The 23,676-nt window shown below is 38.6% G+C and overlaps 3 long non-coding RNA genes across 3 annotated transcripts; 2 read left to right on the top strand and 1 right to left on the bottom strand.

Moving 5' to 3' along the window:
* The first annotated feature begins 1,529 nt into the window (after nucleotides 1-1,529).
* On the top strand, nucleotides 1,530-4,656 carry LOC140928386 (uncharacterized). Its single transcript, XR_012164643.1, has 2 exons — nucleotides 1,530-1,592; nucleotides 4,091-4,656. It is a non-coding gene; the product is annotated as an uncharacterized lncRNA (long non-coding RNA).
* A 6,505-nt stretch (nucleotides 4,657-11,161) lies between these two features.
* LOC140928384 (uncharacterized) lies at nucleotides 11,162-19,877 on the top strand. The gene is made up of 2 exons (XR_012164641.1): nucleotides 11,162-11,347; nucleotides 19,328-19,877. It is a non-coding gene; the product is annotated as an uncharacterized lncRNA (long non-coding RNA).
* Nucleotides 12,735-17,360, bottom strand: LOC140928383 (uncharacterized). Its single transcript, XR_012164640.1, has 3 exons — nucleotides 17,098-17,360; nucleotides 13,636-13,734; nucleotides 12,735-13,036 (listed from the first exon to the last, which is right to left on the bottom strand). It is a non-coding gene; the product is annotated as an uncharacterized lncRNA (long non-coding RNA).
* Nucleotides 19,878-23,676: the final 3,799 nt, after the last annotated feature.

Raw genomic sequence — 23,676 nt, 5'->3', positions numbered from 1 at the left:
CCGCCACCAATTGGTCAAATATTAAATAAGATTTTTAGCAAAATAATCACGTGATGTATCACGTGACTTATTGACACAATATTTATGCTTAAAGATGTTAAGGACGATTAATTCTTTATGTGTGCCAAATTGTGACTCAGCTCCATAATCTGTGCCTAAGTTATAGCCAATAAATCATTTTCCACAGGTAAACCTATTAGACCCAGGCCTTAAACTACTTGAGCGTTTTATTACCCACGAATCAAACCTGGCTTGCAACAGTCAGGTTGTTGCAGGTTATAAAAAGTTGTTGCGGAACAGCGAGTAGTTCTACTTTTTGCAACGATATCTGTACATGCTGCACAAACTCAGGAATAAGGCAAACTTGTTTTGCAGCAAGTGACGTAAAACCCGTGTATGACGTGACTTCTGCGTAATTTTATCCAATCAGAGGTCAGTATTCACTCAACTTGCAACAACCTGATTTGTTGCAAGACACGTTTGAACGTGAGTTGTCAGTCAAACAACATCGCCTTTCAACATTTTTTTTCAGCAATGCTGCAAAGCAATTCCCTTCCCCCTTTTTCTACCCGTTTTACCGTAGCTTCAGAGATTGGAATCGAAATTCTGCATAACTGGGTTACTCAGGCATTTATTTCGTAAATATATTGCTCGTCACCACGGTTTTGCTTTATTATGTTTCCGACTTTTCCTTCCAAAGTTCGAATCTTTTTATTTTAAAATAATTAGGGATAATAATCTTATCTATATCAATCTATTTCGCCCTCTAGTCTGGGGTTTATTTTCTTTCACTACTTTTGGGCTGGGGGCTTATTAGAAGGGGGAGGGAGTTGGAGGCTTGATTGAAACTTAGGGCTTTTCATTTAATAGAAATTCAATTTATAAGATTGTCTTAACAATTTCAAGCAAATGCGCATAGGACTTGTGCGTCTATTCCCAGCACGAGTGAACAACGAGACCAACGTGGACCGAACAATGAGTGGAATGATCTGACGAAGTCTCTTAGCCTTCGGTTTCCAACGGTCACCATCATATGTAGCCTGCGTAGCAAGCGTTTCCGTTTGGTTTCGGAGCAAAGAAAGACCGAGGAAGGGGACTTTTGGTTTTTACCGCGCAAGAAATGAAACGAGAGCCAAAAAAAAACTTTAACCCTAACCCTAATCCTCCCTCTAGCCCCACCCTCCCCCCGTCTTTTACTTGCGCCATTTTCCGCGCGGTCTTTGCCTGTCGTTAGTCATTCTTTGGTCCTAAATCGTACAGAAACACTTTCTGCGCAGGCTACATCATGTGCAAAAAACAAGAAAGCAATCTAAAACAAATGCGTTTAAAATTAATTTTCATTGATTTATTTTATCTTCGTTTTCTTGTTCATGAACAAAGTTAAACAAACATCCATGAATTGTGGCAAGAACCGGTCATATTGGTTGATTGGAGTGCATTCTACGTGACGACGCACGAATTTGTAACTCTTTAACACAGGATCAAACTTGTCAATCACATCCCGTGCTTTATAAAAATCACTCACTAAAAATTAATTTGTTTTGCTTGCCACCAACTCGATCACTGCTAAGAAGGTTCTTCTAGCATTTCAGGTTAGTAATGTTACGTATTAGTAGTCGTGCTTATAAAAATTATGGGGGAGATGCTTAAAATTTTGGAAACATTGGAAAAGATTGGATTTGGGGTTTTGTTAAAAATTAAAATATGAAGTGAGTAATTAGCAGGCAAATACCATATAGTCCACCACCACAGCAAGGTGATTCTGATCCCATTAGCAGACTAACTGGTTTATGTGTACCTTTTCTACCCCAATTTATTTCCTTCCCAAATCAACATCATTTCACCCAAAAAACAACCGTAATGCCCTCTTAAGAGACAGTTTTCTATTTAATTGACACTTCTCTACATTTTAGTAAAAGGTTTTTCAAAATCGATCGTTTGAAATGATGATAAAAAGATGAGATAAAGGGCGCCACTTTCTTAACTACATATTTTGCTTTGGATCTATTCCTCAAAACGTAAGTAGTGCGTCTCTGTGAAACTCTAGCCTGTTCATAGACCTTTATTCTCTTTTTATGGAGATCATCGAGCGCGCGGTATGACAATGAAAATCGCGAGGGATTTATTGACAAAATGGGAGATCGTTTCGTTTCTTTTTGTCTTTCTCTCTTTTTCATATCGCTCTTCGCGCTCGTTCTCACCCCCTATGTTTGCAAATTCGTCGAAAACAACCCCCAAAAAGAAAACGTCTGTTGGCAGACTAGTAAAACCCTTGCTGTTTATATGCGCTTTTGAGGGCAGCATATAGTCCCGGGGGGGACTCCCCATATAAAAAAGGGGTGGGGTGCTCGTCGGAAATTTTGAATTTAAGACCTAAAGGAGACCGATCTCGGTGTGGCCCAAGCTTTTCTTGACCCCTAAAAGAGTCCATGTTAAAACACAGACAAATGAGAAAACTTGGATTATATGAATGGAGTAAATAAAACGCATTAAAAATATATACATATCAAATATATATTTTCATATTTTTTCGCGTGCAACCCTAAACGAGACCTTCACGGCTAAATATGATGGCGTTTTGCCCAGAACACCCTAAGTGAGACCAAAATCCGAAATTTACACCCCTAAGCGAGACGACGAGCATCCCCACCTCTTTGATATGCTGAATCCCCCCCCGGGCATATCGTAACGTTTCAGGGTTGATTGTCATGAGGAGTTTAAATTTGCTAAGCTTTGTTATCATCTTTTCTCCAACATCTTGAAAATATGAAAAAAACATATAGGACTGGAATGTCTCTCAGTGAAGGCAGTAAAGGCATGATCAGTTTTTGGTAGATTTTGCGATGGATGAAAAGTTAGACATTCCAGTGAAATAATGTAAAATCTGAAACTGATCTTGTGATTAAAGTATTGTTGACCAATTACCATAATCTTGCTTCTGCGTCTACACTTTAAATTCAGTTGGTAAGGAATGATTAGCACGAGATATGTTTGCCTGTGCATATCGTACCCTCGTGATGATCATAACTGCGCCCCTTTGGGCAACTGTTAATAAACTGGCGGATTAAAGGTAAATTCAGATAAACATTTGAACCAAGGATTTTGACTTCGAGATTGCCAATTATTGATATTACAAGAAAATACTGTACCAACCTGTAATTACAAATAGAAGTATTACTGTAATTCTTAAAACGAAAATAGGTTCATAAAGAGTACAGATTGTAATTCTCTTTATGGAGCTTGCATTAAAAGGGTTTGCAATGTACCGTTGTGAATAAATACGTATATTTGAGGACCAAACTCAAGGTTCCTTATTTTTCTGCTAGTCAACAACTGTATATCTCCTTCATAGAAATTAAGAACCTAATTAGGATCGTACTCAGCCTAAATTGCCAATAACTACCCCCAAAACAAACGAACATTTTTTGCCAGACCTAAAAAAATGTAGGTTCTTATTGTCTACTGTGTCTACTGTGTCTAGTGTCTACTGTAATTCGCGTCATGCGATGTCGCAGTGACCCTGCCAATTTTAGCAAACCTATAGGATAAATAGAAACTAAATCTTATCGATTGATTGATTTTTTCTAGACTGCAAAACAGTCCCTAATTTTGTGGCCTCCTGTGCAGACGTTCTTAGGGGTTCGTCACGCGTTTTTGCCGCCTGACGAACCCCTAAGAACGTTTGCGTGGGAGGCTACTATTTTTACGTATTCAAGCACTCGAGAACAGTCAAACGAAAGGTCTGGGGCGAGGCTGAAAACGGAGAGCGAGACTGGGGAGCGACGGGCGTGTGAGGCTCGCGCGCTTCGTGCGTGTGAGGCTCTTGAGCTACGCTAAACCGATTGAGAAAAAAAAAAAACAACTGTTTTGCAGTCTAGACTTTTTCTTACCTGATTCACACCTGTTTTGCTTATTTACGTTTCATTAAGTTACGCTTTGCTCATGCGTGTGTTTTGAGACTACACTAAAAAGCACGTGAAGACAGCAGTATATTTTATATCCTTGAGGTCACCCTATTCTTGTATATTTTAATACGAGAAGTCTATTTGACAGATATGCAACGTATATTGATGAATTTTTTGCTCAACAGCTTATACGATGAAGCTTCTGTTCGCGATATCTCTGGTGTCAGTTTGTCTGTTTCTGGTGACGGCTCGCTTTGTGCACTTTATTCACCGTCAGGAAATTGTAGAAGACCTGAATACGAGAGATGATAATGAGGTCAATGGATTCTTTGATATGCCCTCTAGATCCTCAAGCAAGATACACATCGCTTCATGTCTCCCTAGCGGGGCGCGATGCCGCAGAGATAGCGATTGCTGTAGCTATACCTGTATGGTAACTCGCTGCGTTGGCGGTAACCAACTGTGAAGATTGATTCCTTGCGAAAACCATAAAGGGAGGCATAAATGGCATTTAATAGAATCCATAAACAAGAAAAAGGGAGAGCTAGAAATATTCAAGGGAACTTATGATTCTAGTAACAGAGACATTTAATAGTATCATTTTGAATGTAGTCGAGAGTAATGCATATTGTAAGGCAAGCAGCTGAGGTTTTAGTTGAGTTTTTAACTGAATACTCGTTTGATTAGGGCATTCTCGAACTCATTAATTATTCATGGTGTAATAGCCAATAAATGAGGCATATTTGGGTCACATACATGAACCTTGATACCCTGTGAACACTCAGATGAAAATCTTATGCGGTTTTGATGTGAGATCAAACATGGTTTTGATCTCAGATCAAACACTTGCATTTTAATGAGCATTTTTCAATAATTAATACATCGTTAACAACAATTCCAAAAATGACCTGACTATTATTTGATGTTATTAACCTTGATAGCGTCGGATACCACAAACTATTCCATAAACGGAATTCGGTGGATATCTCCCCCCGACCTCTTGGCCACCTTCATTACAAACTTGCTAAGCTAGCAATTCAAGGTTACTACATCCATTTCTTTAATGCTGGTAGAAAGCTGTGCGACCTTGTGTAAATCATGGCCTTTAAATAGCCTTCCTGTCTAAAACGGGAGCTACTGAACTGACAGAGAAATTTGCCATTCGCCAGAAATTGTTACCGCTTTTTTGTTCTTATTTTTGGTTGACGAGGGAATGACGTTTTCGACTAACTCGCGTTCTTTGTAAACCGTTTTTGGCTCCCTAAATCTTGCCTCTCCATCTTCACTCATGGTCAGACACCAACTATACCAAAACAATTAATCATGCATGTTGAAATAATGTTGCGTAGTATGGCAAGATTGAATCGCTGCATAAATTATTGTTCTTTCATTTGGGGAGGACAATAGCAAATGGCATATTTTTTTTATTGTTTTGTTTGGTTTCATCTCAAAAACTCGTGCTTCGGGTTTCATCAGGGGTTCTCCAAACACCTTGAAACAATAAAAGCACTCGGCCTGCGGCCTCGTGCTCAGCTGTCGTGCTTTCATCTGTTTCTTGGCGTTTGGTGCCCTTGATGAAACCCACGCACTCGTTTTTAATATACTACTTCAAAAGTATGGCTCAACGCAGTTTTAGTTTTCCATTTAATAGAACTGAAAAGTATGAAAACCACGACTCTTTGTTACCCACGGACGAGCTACCTATTCACGTTCCATCTGAATTGTAAATATCATCCCTGGGGATTAATTAATGATATGCAAATGAGTATATATAAAAGGAAACACTGGCACGCATTTGTCCCATTCACTTCACTTTGTCCGACACAAAGGTGATTGGCGACCCACCCGCCCTCCACAGCAAGTCAGTCGGGTTCCAGATTACCTAGTATATTCAATTCAGTCTGTCATGGGCTTGTTCCAGGTCAGATTGATTCCCCATACGTAATTATAATGTCATGAATAACAATACCCAGGGATGAATATTATGCTATTTACTAACACTGCCCATGTGACTAGGTACGTGCTCGGATGCCGGCATCCCTTGCTTTCTTCTTTCTTTGATCACCCACTTAAAACCCGGGGGGTATTCTTTGTGGTGGGGCTGTGCCGCACGGTTGTCCAAATCCTGATCCTATTTCAGACCAAAAAAGTGATTTTCCACACCCGTCGTCAGACATGGCGGAGGCAGAAATTATGTCATTATTACTTAGATTAGAACGCCAGCAAAAAAGATTTCTTAAAATCCACTTCGAATTCGCATATTACTCTTTCTTGCTTATTCATTTGGAATTGAAACGACAAACACGTTCATACACTCCCGTATTCCCACAAAAACCATACCCGATTCCCGACCAAAATAGGCAATATCTTAACTACCGTAAAATTCCGAAAATAAGTCCCGGGTCTTATATTTTTCAAAGGCCTATTTTGAGGAGCTTATTTTTGGAGGGGCTTATATTCGGAGAGACATATATAGAGAGGGAAATTTGTGTTTCAAAATCGATCGGGCTAGCCTTATAGTTGGAAGAAAATTTACCGTTTTTGCTTTGTTTTACTTTGTATTTGAGGGCAATTTCCAAGTACAAGACCCCCGGGGGGGCATATATCGAAATTTTATGGTATACCCGCGTTAGGGGCGGCAAATATCTGCAAGGCAAATATACTGATTAGAAGGGAGTGCCCCGGCGTGTAAAATTTATTTTTATTCCTACTAGGAAGGGTATTCGAGCATTTCACTATAGTATAGAATCAGTTTCTGCTACTGTAGGAGAATATGTCCGCCCTCGCCAATTCTCTACTGATTTAAACCACAGGCGGCCCATACGTAGTATGTGTCACTGAATGAATATATTTATATTCACATGGACAAATTAATGCGATGAGTCGTCGAAACTCCCATGAACTAAAATAGTCCAAAAGTCAAAATATAACAAAACAAAGCTAAGATACCTTCAACTGAACGTATCCTTGTCTTTCCTGGCCGGTTTAAGTGGCATTTTGTTGAGTTTTGCAATTGTAGGCACTATCTACTAAAGAAGAATTAAAGGCTGGCTACAAAACAAACGGACCATCTCTACGGGCCTTCACACGAAGCGCTATAAATTCGAGAATAATCGACGAATCCGCTCGAAATTGTCATCGGCTAATCTGCAGGTAACGTGTGCTCCTGCTTCTTGCTCGCTGGCTCCACAAAACCCATCGCAACTGCACAATAATTGCTCGCTCATCAACAACCACTGTTGACCTTTACGCTTCGATATGACCGCAAACTACCAGGTATAATACGCGACGTGAATATTCAAGCTTAGCGACCGCGTTCGCGTAACAATTCAGCACTTGCTATGGGAGGGATGGTACTATTGCTTCTAGGTCAATCAATCGGGAAAATGATATTGAAGCCCTTGTAACTTTTAAAAAGATCCAATTTGCCCTAGGATCACCGAGCAGATGCGAATTTTATAGCGGAGCTAAAAAAAAAGAGCGGCAGTGGAAAAAGTGAACAATAACATGTAAGAGCAGGCTCGGCTTATTGCCTAGATTCAGGTCTTTTGAAGAGGGGTAAGCGGACAGAGCTAAAAAAAAGTTGGCTGAACTTTAAAAGGTTAACTTATTAAGTCTCAACGTTCAAAGTGTGCATATTTGTTTAGTTATTTGTTTATTTATTCATTTTTCATCTAATTTCAAGGATCGAGCCACGATGCGAGAGAAAGAGTTCCCGGGGCCAATCGGGACACTCGTGGGCATCACACTTCGAGAACTTTAATTTCTTCAAACTAACTAGACAATCTGCACAGCAGGTTTTGTTTATACTTAATTAAAAAATTCACGTGTTTATCTTTAGGAAGAATTTCTGTCTCTCATGGCCAGCCTGCTGAACACCTTGTGCAAGCCCTGTTTACTCATCTTTCTTTGAATGCTCTGTTATCTTCTTTGTTGAAAATTAACGGGAAAGAATTTTTACTAACACCTTTTCCCGTACAAACATTGACATATTGGAGCTTTTTTATTCAATGTAAAACTGAATTTATCAGATATTCCTCACCTCTTAACCAAAAAAACCGGTTTCGTCAACTAATAATCGTAGGTCTTGTTCTTCCAGCATCTTTATACAGCCGGAGTATCAAACGTGTCATCATGATCAAATTTTCCCAGAGTTGGAATATTCTTCGCGGAGCACGAGCGGTATGTTGCATGCATGGGTGAAAGAAAAATATGAAAAATATGTCTTAAAGTTTGTCTTTTGAAAAGTATCGAAACAAAAATGACTAATCTTGTGTCTGATTTGTGTATTTTACTGTATGATCGCTTATAAAGCTATTTCGAAGCCGCCATGTTTTGGTGAGTTCGCTTGGAGTGATGTTGGGTGGGACTCCCATATCAATATGACGGAAATGCTTGTCGTCTCACTTGGGAATGTAAATTGCCGATTTTGGTAGGAAGGAAAGCCAATATTTTTACTCATAAAGGTTTCTCTTAGGGTTGTGCGTGAATAAAAATTTACACAAATGCCGTTACTAACATCGTTTTGGAGTATGATCTCCTTCAGGGGTTCACCGAGCCATGCCCTGCCAATTGTTCTCAGATTGAGCCATGCCCAAATGCCTACTTTTTTTGGTTCCCTCCTCCGATCTCACCCCCCCTTCAAAAGACCTGAATCTAGGCGAGAAGCCGAGCCCGCTTTTCCAACTAGTTTTAACTTTTTCTTTGTGTTTCTTTTTTATCGGGGTCAGTTGACCGGGAAGAAATCTAAGGCAATAGACATAAGCGGCGCCAAACAAAAATATTATGGCCAAATAATACATCAGCGTAGCTTCTCTTGTCCATGATTTTCTTCGACATAGGTACACGGACCTTACAGCAAAAGAATTTGGCAAACTGAGACGACAGAGACTGCAAATCTTTTTTCCTCGGCCACGAGTTGGAACTGACATCCGAGGGAACCACACAGCTGGCTAGTCTGTCATATCAGATGTGATAATTGCTATTTATATTTTTAACATTTTAATTACTTATATATTTATCAACTTGTCTTAATTATTCATCTATCTTATAAATTTATTTATTTATTATTTTCCGCCGTCCGCTGTTCCACCCTTTACAAAGTCCTGCATTTTTATCGGAAATAGTACGCAGTACAACGCAACATTGTTTATGTTGGCGTAGAAAGTTAACGGTTTTGCCAAAAAAGGGACCAATATGGTCAAGGCCAATGTTAATTGCCGAAGTTGCATGTTGATTCGTAACATTTGATGTTGAACTCTCGACTCGAAGGTGAAGTCTCAACTTCGATTTACGGCAGGATTGGTACGCCTTTGGTAACTCAACAACCAACTTGGTGATTCAAAGTTCATCTTTCGCGAAAGGCGCATGTATCGAGAGCAATGTTGATTAGTGAACTGAATGTTGATGGACATAGTTTAATGTTGAACTCTCACTTATAAAGTTGAAGTCTAAAGTTTTGACGATTACGTTAAGAACTACAAAATTGAACTGCAAAGTTGAATGAACATTGATCTTTGTCAAGTCAAATATTACACTCTCAAGTTGAATGTTGTGATCTACTTTGATTTTTGGCGGGGATGGAACTCCATACAAGTGAACATCGAGACCAATGTGAACATGTGTGGAATGATCGGTTTCCAGCGTGGTCACCATCATGTGTAGCCTGCGTAGCAAGTACAGTGAAACCTGTTTTAAGTGGACACCGTATTAAGCGGACATCCTCTATTAAGCGGACAGTAGCCGAAGATCCTAAAATTATTTCCCTTATTTGCTTTAAATGAAACCTTTATTGAGTGGACACCTCTATTAAGCGGACGCGGACACCTAAAACGTACCTCAAATAGTCATTTCTATCGTTACCAACCTGTATTAAACGGACACTTGTGATCAAATTCCACCACCCAACATTTCAGACACCGGAAATGCGAAAGAATACCTCGAATTGCCACCCAGAACTTTTTCGATTTTTACATTAAAAAACGTGACTTGACGAACTTATTTGATTAGTTTCCCAGTACTCGTTTCACTCATCTGATTTCTTCAAATTTGAATTGCAATCTATGTTTATGCTACTATGATCAATTGGTCCACTTTGATAAAGAAATTAATGCAAACGTATATCATGAAAGTCTCTAGGAGTATTTTTAACTTTTTTACTATTCATTTGAATTAACATTTGACGTCTCTTATGACGTTATCTATTGAAACCTGTATTAGGCGGACACCCTGTATTAAGCGGACACTACAGCATTCCCCGAGGGTGTCCGCTTAATAAAGGTTTCACAGTATTTCCGTTTGGTTTCGGAGCAAAGAAAGATCGAGGAAGGGGACTTTCGGTTTTGACTGCGAGAGAAATAAAACGAGAGCCAAAAAAAAAAAGAAAAACCCTAACCCTAACCCTAATCCTCCCTCTAACCCCACTCCCTCCCCGCTATTTTAATACGCCATTTTTCGCTTGGTCTTTGACTGTCGTTCCTCGTTCTTTGGTCCTAAACCGCACAGAAACACGTGCTACACAGGTTACATCATTGCAAAAAACAAACAAAGCGGACACTACAGCATTCCCCGAGGGTGTCCGCTTCATAAAGGTTTCACAGTATTTCCGTTTGGTTTCGGAGCAAAGAAAGATCGAGGAAGGGGACTTTCGGTTTTGACTGCGAGAGAAATAAAACGAGAGCCAAAAAAAAAAAGAAAAACCCTAACCCTAACCCTAATCCTCCCTCTAACCCCACTCCCTCTCCGCTATTTTAATACGCCATTTTTCGCTTGGTCTTTGACTGTCGTTCCTCGTTCTTTGGTCCTAAACCGCACAGAAACACGTGCTACACAGGTTACATCATTGCAAAAAACAAACAAACAAACAAACTAAAACAAATGCGTTTAAATTAATTTTCATTGATTTATTTTATCTTCGTTTTCATGTTCATGAATAAATTTGAACAAACATCCAGAGTGAGAACATAGTTAATGGAGGTGACTGGTTATGAAGCCCGGCAAACGTCAAAGGAGCAAACAAAGATGCCAAGATTTATGTTAGAAGGTCCACGACCCTGCACAATCTTTTGTTTTGCGTTCATACGTTATGCATGAATTACGTAACCAGCACGTTTCTATTGGTTAGTTCCTCAGTACGAAGTAAACAACTATTGTGTTTTGTGCAGGGTCAAGGCCAAAAAAGAGAACAAAAACATACAACAAAGAACTTTGTCGGGTTTCATAACCATTCCCTCTATTAACTATGGTGAGAAGAACTGGTCATATTGGTTGATTGGAGTGCATTCTACGTGACGACGCACGAATTTGTAACTTTTTAACACGGGATCGAACTTGTCAATCACACCCCGTGCTTTATAAAAATCGCTCACCCACTAAAAATTAATTTTAGTTGTTTTCTTGCCACCAACGCGATCACTGCTAAGAGGGTTCTTCCAGCATTTCAGGTTGGTAATGTTACGTATTAGTAGTCGAGCTCATAAAAATTAAGGGGGAGATATTTAAAATTTTGAAAACATTGAAAAATATTGGATTTGGGGGTTGTTCAAAATTAAAATATGAAGTGAGTATGGTAGACAAATACCAGATAGTCCACCACCACAACAAGGTGATTCTGATCCCATTAGCGGACTCACTGGTTTATATGTATACCTTTTCTAACCAAATTTATTTCCTTCCTAAATCAACTTTGTCTTACCCCCAAAAGAAAAATAACCGTGTTCTCTATTTAGTCGACTATTTAATCGATAGTCCACCACCACAACAAGGTGATTCTGATCCCATTAGCAGCTGGTTTATGTGTGTAACTTTTCTAACCTAATTTATTGCCTTCCCAAATCAAAATCATTTCACCCAAAAAACAACCGTAATTCCCCTTTAAGACAATTAAGAGAATGTTTTCTATGAAATTGACACTTCTCAATATTTTAGCAAAAGGCTTTTTAAAATCGAACTTGAGCGCTTAAAACTTCCTCGGAACTTTAGGCCAGCAAGCTTAGTCGAGAAGAAAAGACTACTTCGATCATTTTTCATAATTGATCATAATTTGCTTGAATGAAGACCCTCGCATGGACCAGTCATTACTAAAAAAAAATAGTTAATCTAGCAAAGTAGTCGGAATCATGGCTTGGCTGCGAAGCTTGCAAATGATCTTTTGCTTTTAAGATCTTTAGGTAGCTAGGTTATACAAAGATATTTTGTTTTTGTGTCCACGGTGGAGCTCCGGACCTTATATATCCAGGAACTTCCTTATATCAGCTGCTTATATGAACACATTTTGTGAATGCATCTTGAAAAAAATCGGATTTACTTTACGCATATTTCCAGTACAACTCAAGGAAATTAGTAAATGTCGTTAAAGTCCGTTTTACTATCATGTATTCTTCGAGAAAATTAAATAATAAGAAGGTTATGACCACAGCTTGCAACTTTTGAAGACAAATTGCCTGTTCTTTCCAGGTTTATGGCCGCACAAACCACTTCTGCGCCAAGTCGACTCGAAAATTCCCGCTTTTTTCACCTGACCAACATTGACGTCACAAGCTGTTTTTTCCGACAATTTTTCCGACCGCTCTACGAAGATAAGGGCCAAAAAACAGCAATTTTTAATTGCGAATATCTCGGAGATACTTGCTTCAATTGAGCTGAAACTTCCTAGTATGTTTATTTGGTTCATATTAAACACATTTCACTAGAATTGAACTAAAATAAAAAATGTCGAAATTTTTGTTCATTTGACCTTTAAACTATATTTTATTCCACAGATATTATGTTTAAAAAATCTTGCCAAATCTTGGTCTATAAGAGTGAAAGAAAACTTCCCTGAAAAATTTTTTGACAATTTGGCTACATCTTGTGAGGTTGTCCTGAATTAACATTCAGCAGGAACTGAGGTATTTGCCAAGTCATTAAAAAACGGAGGAAACATTGACAAGTGTCTACCCCAGTCCACTTTCAAGCAATGCCTGATCTAGAAAAGTCAAGATGGCTTCGCATTGGGTGGATGATACATTAAATACATAAAAACACCCAAGCAATATTATCACTGAATCAATCTTCCTCTGAGGAAACTGGCAAATAATGCCTCCCTTTGTCACAACAAAATCCTGAATTTTCCTGTCAACATCTGCATCCCTCTGCAATAAAAACAAATGTTGTAATTTTAGAAATGATAAAAACAATAATCAAAACACGACAAACAGTGCGTACACATAAAAAGTCAGTATTGTCATAACAATACTATTGGCAAAAAAATGTTGGTTTAATTACTTCTTTCCAGTTTTCAGGTATGCATGTATAGTATACTGTATAAATTATAGTTTGTTGAAATTATGCTTCCTTTATGTTATGGGAAAAAAAATGACAGCATAATTATGTCTAATACATTCACACATCATTGAGGAGGTAATTACAGTGTGCATGTCCTGATACAAGGAGATTATTTTAGTACATGTATGTCTCACCAATCAAGAAATTTTGCAGCTGTAAATCAAAATTTATTAAGTATTATGTAGCCATTATTATTCTGTGAGATTTGGTGTAGTCTGGTGAGGGGAATGGCCCCCAAGGGATACCTTCATAACAAAAGCTAAATTGCATCTCAATTTTGTCTGACTTCCACTTGTATCTGGGCTTCCCAAGCATTTAGGGTTCAATGTACAGTTGAGTTTGTAGCACTCTTGTGGCATTTTGTATCACAATATCAGGAAAAACATTGTATTCCCAAAACACCTACCTCTACAATAGTGATAAATTCCTCCCTAAGTCCTCTTAGCACTCCGATCAATGCCGCAGAACCTTGTTCACTACCAAAAGGATGCCCGCCTTTCTATTTCTGCCATAGGAGAAATGTTATTAAATTAAAACTGGTTGACTTGGAGCACCAAGTTTATTTACACACAGTTCTGAGTAATAATTGTGGGAGCAAATTGACTGACAGACCCTCTTACCTCAATCACACCTGCAGAATAGGCCATTTTACAGTTATGGATGGAAGCGAGGCTGAGGGTGACCTTGTTTTGATACAAACCTTCTTGCTTTATTATGTAAATCAAGTTATTCTTATGCTTACTAGTATTTTTCAAGAACAATTTCCATAACAAAGCAAAGAAGGTTTGTATCAAAACAAGGTCACCCTCACCCTCACTTCCATCCATAACTGTAAAATGGCCTATTCTGCAACCTAAAATTCTATTTCCTAATTTTATGCATAACTTTATTATTATAATTAACATTATTCTTTCAACCCTTTAAGCCTTAAGAGAGATCAGCATCAAATTTCTCCTTGTAATATCAATGCTTTGTAAAACAGAGTGTTCATGAGAATTATGGACATGATCACACAATTTGCTTGATATTTTATCAACTTCTTTCCACTACTTCTGTAGGAAATGAATTGGGGCAACAAATGAGCATTCAAATTTTGATCTTAGGGTTAAAAGGGTTTTAAATTTCTCTATTTTTAGTGCATCTATTTTGCACTTATTTATCAGACAAGAGAAATAATACATTGGTAAGGTAAACCTTACTTAAAACAGAACAAGTACTGAAATCTACAGTGTAAATGTATAACCAGACGACACCATCCTTACCATCTTCTTTAGTTGAAATGGCTTTAAGGTTTTTTCATTAGATATGTTTATCATTCTCCCTGTTTTAAATAGGGGACAGTGAGGGGATGAAAGAAGTGCTTTTTAACTCCTCCACTGGCTTAACTACAGAATACAGGGTCACTTATATAATCATTTCCTTATCATTAGATAATAAAATTAAAAGCTTCTAATGACCCGTTCTTCAAAGCCTTCCGACTATGGTAGGCGGAATGGTGCAAAATTCAACGAATCAAAATCACTACCAACATCAACAACCAATCTGCAGTTCAGCATTTTTTTTCTACATCAACAATAAAATCCGTCCAACTTCAACGATTAATATAATAATCAACATTCGAAGTATGCCTAATTCAACAACTAGAGAAAATTAACATCAACAAAAAATTCCTCTTTTCTTCAACGACGATTTACCTCACAACCAACATCGGACATCGACTTCAACAACAAAACACGTTCAACAATTTGGGGACGAACGACTGGCTATGGTCGAGGGAGGTTGGGACCCAGAAATTCTAGGGAACAAACATGGCGGATGACGAGGAGAGAATCAGGCGATGTGTCCGAGAGGAGTTAGTGCTAAATCTTGTATCCAGTACTAGAAATTTAATTCATTCGGCGGCTTCGAGTTCTGTACCTGAATTGAATAATGTTTTTGCTGGCCAAACTGCGCAAAGGAGCTCTTTTGGGTCGTCATCTCCAGCTGTCATCTCGACCGACTGTAAAAAGACAAAACATTCTTGGCCCCCTTCATGTGGTACTTTTACGGACAGAGACACAGAGAGGAATTCAAAAAGGCTGTAGAGGGTGCTCTCAAGTTCTTTCCTGGAATAAAAATAAAACCCGAGGAAGAATTGTGTTTACGTAGTTAAAAGGAAAGATGTTCTCGGAGTATGGAAAAGCCTCATATACCCGGCTTCTACCAAAACGTAGAAGTATTGTCGGAGTATTGGTTTCACAAGACCGGGACAAAGAAGACGATATCAGTGCTTCAGATATCTAAGATCTGATTTATAACATGCTGCCGTTAAAAGCCGGGTATTGTTTATACTGTAAATAAAATTAGAGCGAGGTAGCCATGTCTTGAGAATAGCCCACAGCACCGCCTGCGTCCATTTATTCCCTAGCGCCTGCTACGCAGGCTACCGACAGCACCAAGGCTTTAGCTTGACTTTGCTTGTGGCGGTTACAATATCGTACGTGATTGGAATTCGTTCGCTTCCTCCTCCAATTTTTTTTTTCACTTTTGAAATGTCTTAAGCTCAAGCGGGCGCCATCATATTTCGCCAACGCGATTGACCTTTGCTATGGGCTCTCACTTCTTTCTTAACTGAACTTGTAACAGCTTTCACAAGCTGTCTGTGAAGTGGTGGAATTTGCTGCTGCTTGATAATTTTCTAGGCATAGGTGTTTCACCATCGCACCTTCCTATTTATTCTTGCAGCTCCTTTCAACCGTCCAAGAAGACGAGGGATAACCAGCAAACCTAAAGAAAAAAAAATCGATTTTCCCTCGGACGATTCTCGGCCTGATCTACATCAGCTTTTTAGCTACCAGCCTCTCAGGAACCTGCTTATTAATGAGCGCCTGTTGTAACTGTGTAACAAAGGCAATTTACCAGGGCAATTTACAATTTTCCGGGCACACGTTTATTTACAAACAGAGTGTTGACGATCTTACACTAGCACAATTCCTAAAACATGTTGTAACTCCTCAAAAACGGCAGGTTTTCCATTGCCAGTATTCGAAAACTCCTCATTGGAGGTTTCAGAAGAAAGCGAAATCGTAGCAACACAAGCACCGGAGCTCGGCCAGACAGTAAGGTGAGATTTATTTTAGGCGCGCTTTTTGAAGCTGACAACCCAATGACCGGAAGTGATTTTGATTGTATGGTATCGAATCATGCTGTGTGGGGGTGGAAGGCTCCAGTAAAAGCATCTGTGTCAGGCATTTCTCTCCTTCAGCTCTCTCCCTTTTTCGCTTCCATCTTTCCCCTTTTACCCCACAACCGCCGTTACCCCAGGCTACAATTGCTCATAATCTAAGACTAACTGATCCAAATCTGTAAAAAAGAAGTTCCACCCGATACTTTGCATTTGGTTGGTAGCTCCGGCCGCCATGTTTGTTTCCTCGTGCCTCTATTTCCCAACATGCCCCTTGATTAGAATTTCTGGATCCCAACCTCCCTCGACCATAGCCAGTCGTTCGTCCCCAAATTGTTGAACGTGTTTGTTGTTGAAGTCGATGTCCGATGTTGGTTGTGAGGCAAATCGTCGTTGAAGAAAAGAGGAATTTTCGTTGATGTTGATTCAGTTCTCTGGTTGTTGAATTAGGCATATTTCGAATGTTGATTATTATATTAATCGTTGAAGTTGGACGGATTTTATTGTTGTTGTAGAAAAAAAATGTTGAACTGCAGATTGGTTGTTGATGTTGGTAGTGATTTTGATTCGTTGAATTTTGCACCATTCCGCCTACCATATCCGACAAGGTGGACTTGAGTGACCTGAATTCTGTTTCATCAAACGTGGTTAAAATAGCTCAGTCTTTTGCATTTGGCAGAAAGAGAGCGAATCAGGGCGGCTTACCTGGTCTTACTATCGGCTTTTTCCAGCAAAGTCTTGATTCTTGGAGAGCGTTTGTTATATTTGTGCAGTTCATCTTGAAAACCGTTGCGCCTCACGAGGCTTCTGTCTCCGATTCTTCACGACGAACTTCAAGAGCGACGTGATGGATCAACGACGGCGCATAGTTCGAAAATAATTAGTAACAACACCTTGAATGTCCTTTGATGCTGTCGAGAAGTATAATACAAGATTCCTGATCCCCAAACAAACTGGCATGTTCGCAACCGTTGCAGTACTTTCAAATGGACGCCAAAAGGACGACACCAAAGGGCATGTGCATAGGGAAAGCCCGCTGACCAGTTGTGTATTGTTTCCAAACTATGTTTTCGATTGTTTACACGTCGTGTCATTTTTAGCCTGCGTGGCAGGCGTTCGAAATTTTAAAAACCTTTTACTTATGAATCAGAAAATATGTGTACATGATGGCTGGGTCTTTGTTTGCTATCAATACCGAGGGATATTGTACTGTAACGCCCTCCCAGCGTTTAGCTTGCGTGACGCATCATGTAATGTTATCGATATTGAAATCACGTGCAGAACATTCGGGAGCGTGAGTGTAGTTTTGTTTCCGATTTGCACCTTCGCTCGAGGCAAAGGTTCGCTCGAAACCATGATTTACCTTACAGTCTCTGACTGTCGTCACGGTTTTAGGTCTACGTTAAAGTTATCTTAGTTCCTTACTCGACTAAACGGACCGTACTTTGGATTGTGTCAGACGTATGGTTACTTCAACCGAACACCGCGGTCTTCTTGCGCCCCTTTTGACGGCAAAAGGCGGTCGCTCCGAGTAGACCTTGTTGGGGCCAAATCGGAATTTTAATTTGGCTATCGGAAGGGCCAAATTGAGAGGAAGTGCCAAAGTAGCTTTTAGTGTAGCCGATTCAGAAATTAGATGGGCCGAATTGGTACCATCTAGAATTGTTTTGACTCTTTCTGTCCAAAACGGCCCAGCATTCCAAATCGGCCCTCGAGAAATTGGGGCCGATTTGGCCTTTGGGGTCGATTTGGCTCTTTTCATTTTACAGTGTTGAATTCAGTTGGTAATGAATGAGTAGCACGAGAAATGTTTGCCTGTGCATATGGTACCCTCTTGATGATCATAACTGCGCCCCTTTGGGCAACTTTCAATAAACTGGCGGGTTACAGGTAAATTAAGATGAACATTTTAACCAAGGAGTTTGACTTCGAGATTGCCAGGATATTACTAGAAAATACTGTACCAAACCAGCACCAAACTGTAATTACAAATAGAAGAATTCTTGTAATTCATAAAACAAAGGGGATTTATAAAGAGTACAGATTGTAATTCTCTTTATAGAGCTTGCATTAAAGAGGTTTGCGATGTACCGTCGTGAATACTAAAAATATTGTATATTTCAGGACCAAACTCAAGTTTCCTTATTTTTCTGCTAGTCAACAACTGTATATCTCCTTCATAGAAATTAAGAATCTAATTAGGAACCTACTCGGCCTAAATTGCCAATAACTACCCCCAAAATAAACGAACATTTTTTTCCAGACCTAAAAAAAATGCTCGACTTGTGAGCAAGTCTAGTTCTTATTGTCTACTGTGTCTACTGTGTCATGCGCAGTCGCAGCGACCCTGCCAATTTTAGCAAACCTATAGTATAAATAGACACTAAATCTTATTGATTGATTGATTGATTTTTTTCTAGACTTCAAAACAGTCCCTATTTTTGTAGCCTACCACGCAGACGTTCTTAGGGCTTCTTTACGCGTTTTTGTCAGGAACGCCTGACGAAACCCTAAGAACGTCTGCGTGGAAGGCTACTATTTTTGCGTATTCAAGCACGCGCGAACAGTCAAAAGAAAGGTCTGGGGCGAGGCTGAAAACGGAGAGCGAGACTGGGGAGAGACGGGCGTGTGAGGCTCGCGCACATCGCGCGTGTGAGACTCTTTAGCTACCCTAAACCGATTTTGAGAAAAAAACCGACTGTTTTGCAGTCTAGACTTTTTCTTACCTATGAGTCGCGCCTGTTTTGCTTATTTACGTTTCATTCAGTTACGCTTTGCTCATGCGTGTGTTTTGAGACTACACTAAAAAGCGCGTGAAGACAGTAGTATAACATATATCCTTAAGGTCACCCTATTCTTGTATCTTTTACGAGAAGTTTATTTGACAGATATGCAACGTATCTTGATGAATTTCGCCCAAACGTTTGCTCAACAGCTAATACGATGAAGCTTCTGTTCGCGATATCTGTGGTGTCGGTTTGTCTGTTCCTGGTGACGGCTCGCTTTGTCGACTTTATTCATCGTCAGGAAATTGAAGAAGAGCTGAATGCGAGAGATGATAATGAGGTCACTGGCTTCTTTGATATGCCATTTAGATCAAGCAAGATACTCATCGCTTCATGTCTCCCTGCCGGAGCGCGATGCCATAGCGATCACAATTGCTGTAGCTTTGCCTGTATGGGACGGAAATGCTCCTGAAGATTGATTCCTTGCGAAAACCATAAACGGAGGCATAAATGGCATTTAATAGTATCCATAAACAAGAAAAAGGGAGAGCTTGAAATATTCAATGGAACTAACGGATTCTACTAGCAGAGACATTTAATAATAACATTTTGAATGTAGTCTAGGGTAATGCATATTGTAAGGCAAATAGCTGAGGTTTTAGTTGAGGTTTTAACTGAATACTAGTTTGATTAGGGCATTCTCGAATTCATTAATTATTCATGAGGGCAATAGCTAATAAATGAGGCATATTTGGGTCACATGCATGAATCTTGATACCCAATGAACACTCAGATGAAAATTTTATGGGTTTTGATCTCAGATCAAACACTTGCATCTTAATGAGCATTTTTTAATAATTAATACATCGTTAACACCAATTCCAAAAATGACCTGAATAATGTTTAGCAATTATTGGACGAGGTTGAGCAAAATATTGTGATTTGTCATTGGCGAGCAAATTAATTATTTGCCGAAGCCGAAGGCTGAGGCGAATTCGGCTTCGGCAAATGATTGATCTGCGAGACACTGACAAATCACGATATTTTGCGATAACCGAGTTCAATGATTGTTTTATCATTCGATCACCGAGTTTGTTTTTTAAGGAATATCTTCGGGAAGCGAAGCGATCTGCATCATTTTCACGCAAGAGCGATCACAAGAAGGAGAAAAGCGTGGTTTTATTAACGCATGAGCAGAATAGTATTTGCAGTCAAAAACTTCACCGGCGAAAATTGTCTGATTGGTCGACGCGCGACCACGTGACATTGCCAAATTCAAAATGGCGGCAATACATCCATCGTTTGTTTATTCTAGTGGAAAGAAGTGAAATTGCGGCTTAATATGAGTTGCAAATGCATATACGGATATTTTTAGAATAGCCTAGACTTTTTATTATCCTTTTTCACCTATTCCTATGGGATTCGTTCCCTGCGATGCTCGCGTTTTGGCCGGTTTACCGGATTCAACTTTGCACTCTTCACGATCACGAAGGACAACAATATTTTTGATGAAAGCCGGGTCACTAGAAAGAACGGCCTTTGTTCACAGCTCTATGCAGCGGAGAAATAAGACACTATGGGTCCTTTGAAATTGCTTAGACACCCGGAAGTTATTTTATTACTTTTTTTACCGAAAAGATAAAGCAAAATTATGTCTTCTCCAGCAAGACTTTCTAATTTATAAAAAAAGCTTGAACATGAGCTAAATGAACCGTAGTGTCTGCATTCATGTTCTTTTCATTGCAATTTTAATATCAAAACTTTAAAGCCGTCTATGACCGAGCAGGTTTTTTTTTTCTTTTTTTCTTTTCAATGGTTACTGTGCTTGATCTGAATAAGATAATGAAATTTTTAGAATTAGGGCAATACTATATATAAAAGAAGAGAACTTTGATTGCAAATATGTTAGTTGGAAAAAATACTGATTATACTATATGATCTTTTTACTATATAGGTTAGAAAAGTGATGAGTAGTCAAAAGTGCTACAATGGAGTAAAAACCCAGATCTTTCCATTAATAAATTTTATTGACACTGTCAGGGACATATACTTTGCTTGAATACACATTTGTTCTTCAAAAATCTTGTTTGTGAAGCTGCACTTTGTTTGATTCAGGATCAATCAATCTTTTCTGAAGAGAAATGAACAATAAAGTATGTTAGCATGTCACTAATTCAACACTGCCTTAGCCAACAACTAAGAAGAAACTCAACTTCATATAAAAAAAACAAAGTGAAAAATACTTCACTGTAAACCAACAACCGCTTCAAATATATATCACATTAAATTCATGCAAAATGTAGACCTGATGAGAAGTTTATAGGAAAAGAAGCAAATGATAATTACAATGAAACTATAATGTTTGAATGATATACAGATCTGTATTTGAGAGTTCTCTCATAATTCTGACAGAAGATCAAAATAGGAAACTGCATATCCTACACAACTGCATTCATCAACATGATCCAACTAAAATTTCATGAAGACTAAAAGTTTACTCCAAACTTTAAACTCCTGTAAGGTTTTTCCCAGGTTTGAATCACATTGAATGCATATTTAAACAGTAATTAGATCTGTGAAACATTAGAACGGTGCAATGTCGTGGAAGGTCTGGGACATTACTGAGACTCTAACAAAATCCTTTGGTGCGAGTTCCAAAGCCGCCTACTATTATTTTATTATGAGCCTGCTACTTAAAAACTTTTGACAGCCCTGATATTGCACAGTAAATAAACACTGTTGGATATACACATGCAAGCGGTCCATGACCATCATGCTACCTATCCCTTAATCAAAAAACCTACAAATCGCCTTTTGCTGACTTTTTCACCTGATTTTGCATTAATTAAATAGCCAGATTTGGTTGTTTTATGCTGAAAAGTGGATTTTTCTAAAAAGCTTTGGTACTTTGCTTACAGCTACATTGTACATTGTAGAGCAGTCCCCTTTTTCTACGGCCCAAAGACTGGACACAGTGAACTCAAATGCTGTATTAGCCAATGGAATAATTCTAAGATACATTTATGCTGTAGTAGCTAATAACATAAGATGTAAGAACCTGTGTTCCTGTTTCTTTATGATTCGTTTTACAAGGGATTTGAATCAGAGATCGTTAACATTGCCAGTGTCAAATGCTTGCTTGTCAGGCGAGTCGGATGCGACAGTTACACCTCAAGATAACTATCTTATAAGCTAATACAGTGTTACTACATGTACATCTAAATTATTATTTCTTAGCTAATACACTGTTTGGGTTCTCTGTGGACAAAGAAAACTGTCTGTAATAATGAGCTGTCCATAAAGTGGTGCTTATAATTTCATTTACCAGCAGTTCTTTTTATCTTAATATTCCAGATGGTATAAAAATTTAATTACGAACAACTTACTATTTGAAACTGGCTACAGTGTTGATGGAATGCTACAGTGTACAATAATACTTTGAAGGGTCTGACTGCACTCTTATCGATCATAGTCATTGCCTCCTGTGAGCCAATTCATGGATGAATTTGATACATGTACAAAAGAAAATCCAACACTCAACAATCAGAAAGATGTAATACTATGTGACCTCATGATGGAACTTAAAGAAAGGAAATGTATATTATTTTTAAGTTACATGTATTTTCTTACCCTTTTTTTAAGTTATGTAAATTGGTCTTTTGTTGAAGAAAATGAAACAATGTCAAAAATTAATGTTTTGCTGTGCATGCATCAATCATGCAACCATGAATTTGACAAAGGTTTGGAATTGAAAACTGGACAAGTTTGTACTTGATGTACCAAATTTCTCACCGGCTGAAACTAACAAGCATGATGTGCCAATTTTTGGCTCTAGCTGACATCGTAAATAAGAAAACCCATATTTTGGAAAGCATTTTTTGGCAAAACAAGAACTGATTATGCGTATACATATTATAAAACTTAAAAGTACTCAATCACAATTAATAAATACACAGTACAGGTAAACCCCCAATGCTAGCAATCTTCTGTGACCCAAAGAGGGCAAGTATGCTGGTGTAAAAAAAAAAAAAAATCCAAGGATTGCTCTACAGAGATATAACCATCCCTTTTCAGGGCTGTCATTACGTTTTGAAACAGCCCTAGCAAATGAAGATTCACCCAATACAGGTCCCAAAAATTTAAATTACCACCTTCAGCTTTCCATTTTGATCACCTGTAACATCAAGTGAGCTCAGCTGTAACAGGTGTTATGGGTTACGGCCCCTAATGACAGCTCTGCCTTTTTATTTTAGACAATTCTCAGTTTTTGAAAAGCCAAAACATTTTTATTCAATCATTACATGTAGATCTCATTACACTTTTATCCTTCTTTGGAACATTACCTGCTATTTTTCAAGATTATTTCACAAAAAAAGACTTTACATAATTATCACAAATATACCTGATCAGCATCTAATATAAAATTTTATTCTAATATTGTAGTCAATTTTTTATTGCAGTTAATTTATAATTTTCTGTTCTTTTTGTGTATGGCAATGTATGCTAAAAATAAAAGAAAAAATAATATTTATGCTGAGATACAAAATTAACTGTGCAC

Source organism: Porites lutea, chromosome 2 (assembly GCF_958299795.1).
Source record: "Porites lutea chromosome 2, jaPorLute2.1, whole genome shotgun sequence".
Classification (NCBI taxonomy): domain Eukaryota; kingdom Metazoa; phylum Cnidaria; class Anthozoa; order Scleractinia; family Poritidae; genus Porites; species Porites lutea.
This window is presented reverse-complemented; position numbering and strand designations above follow the sequence as displayed.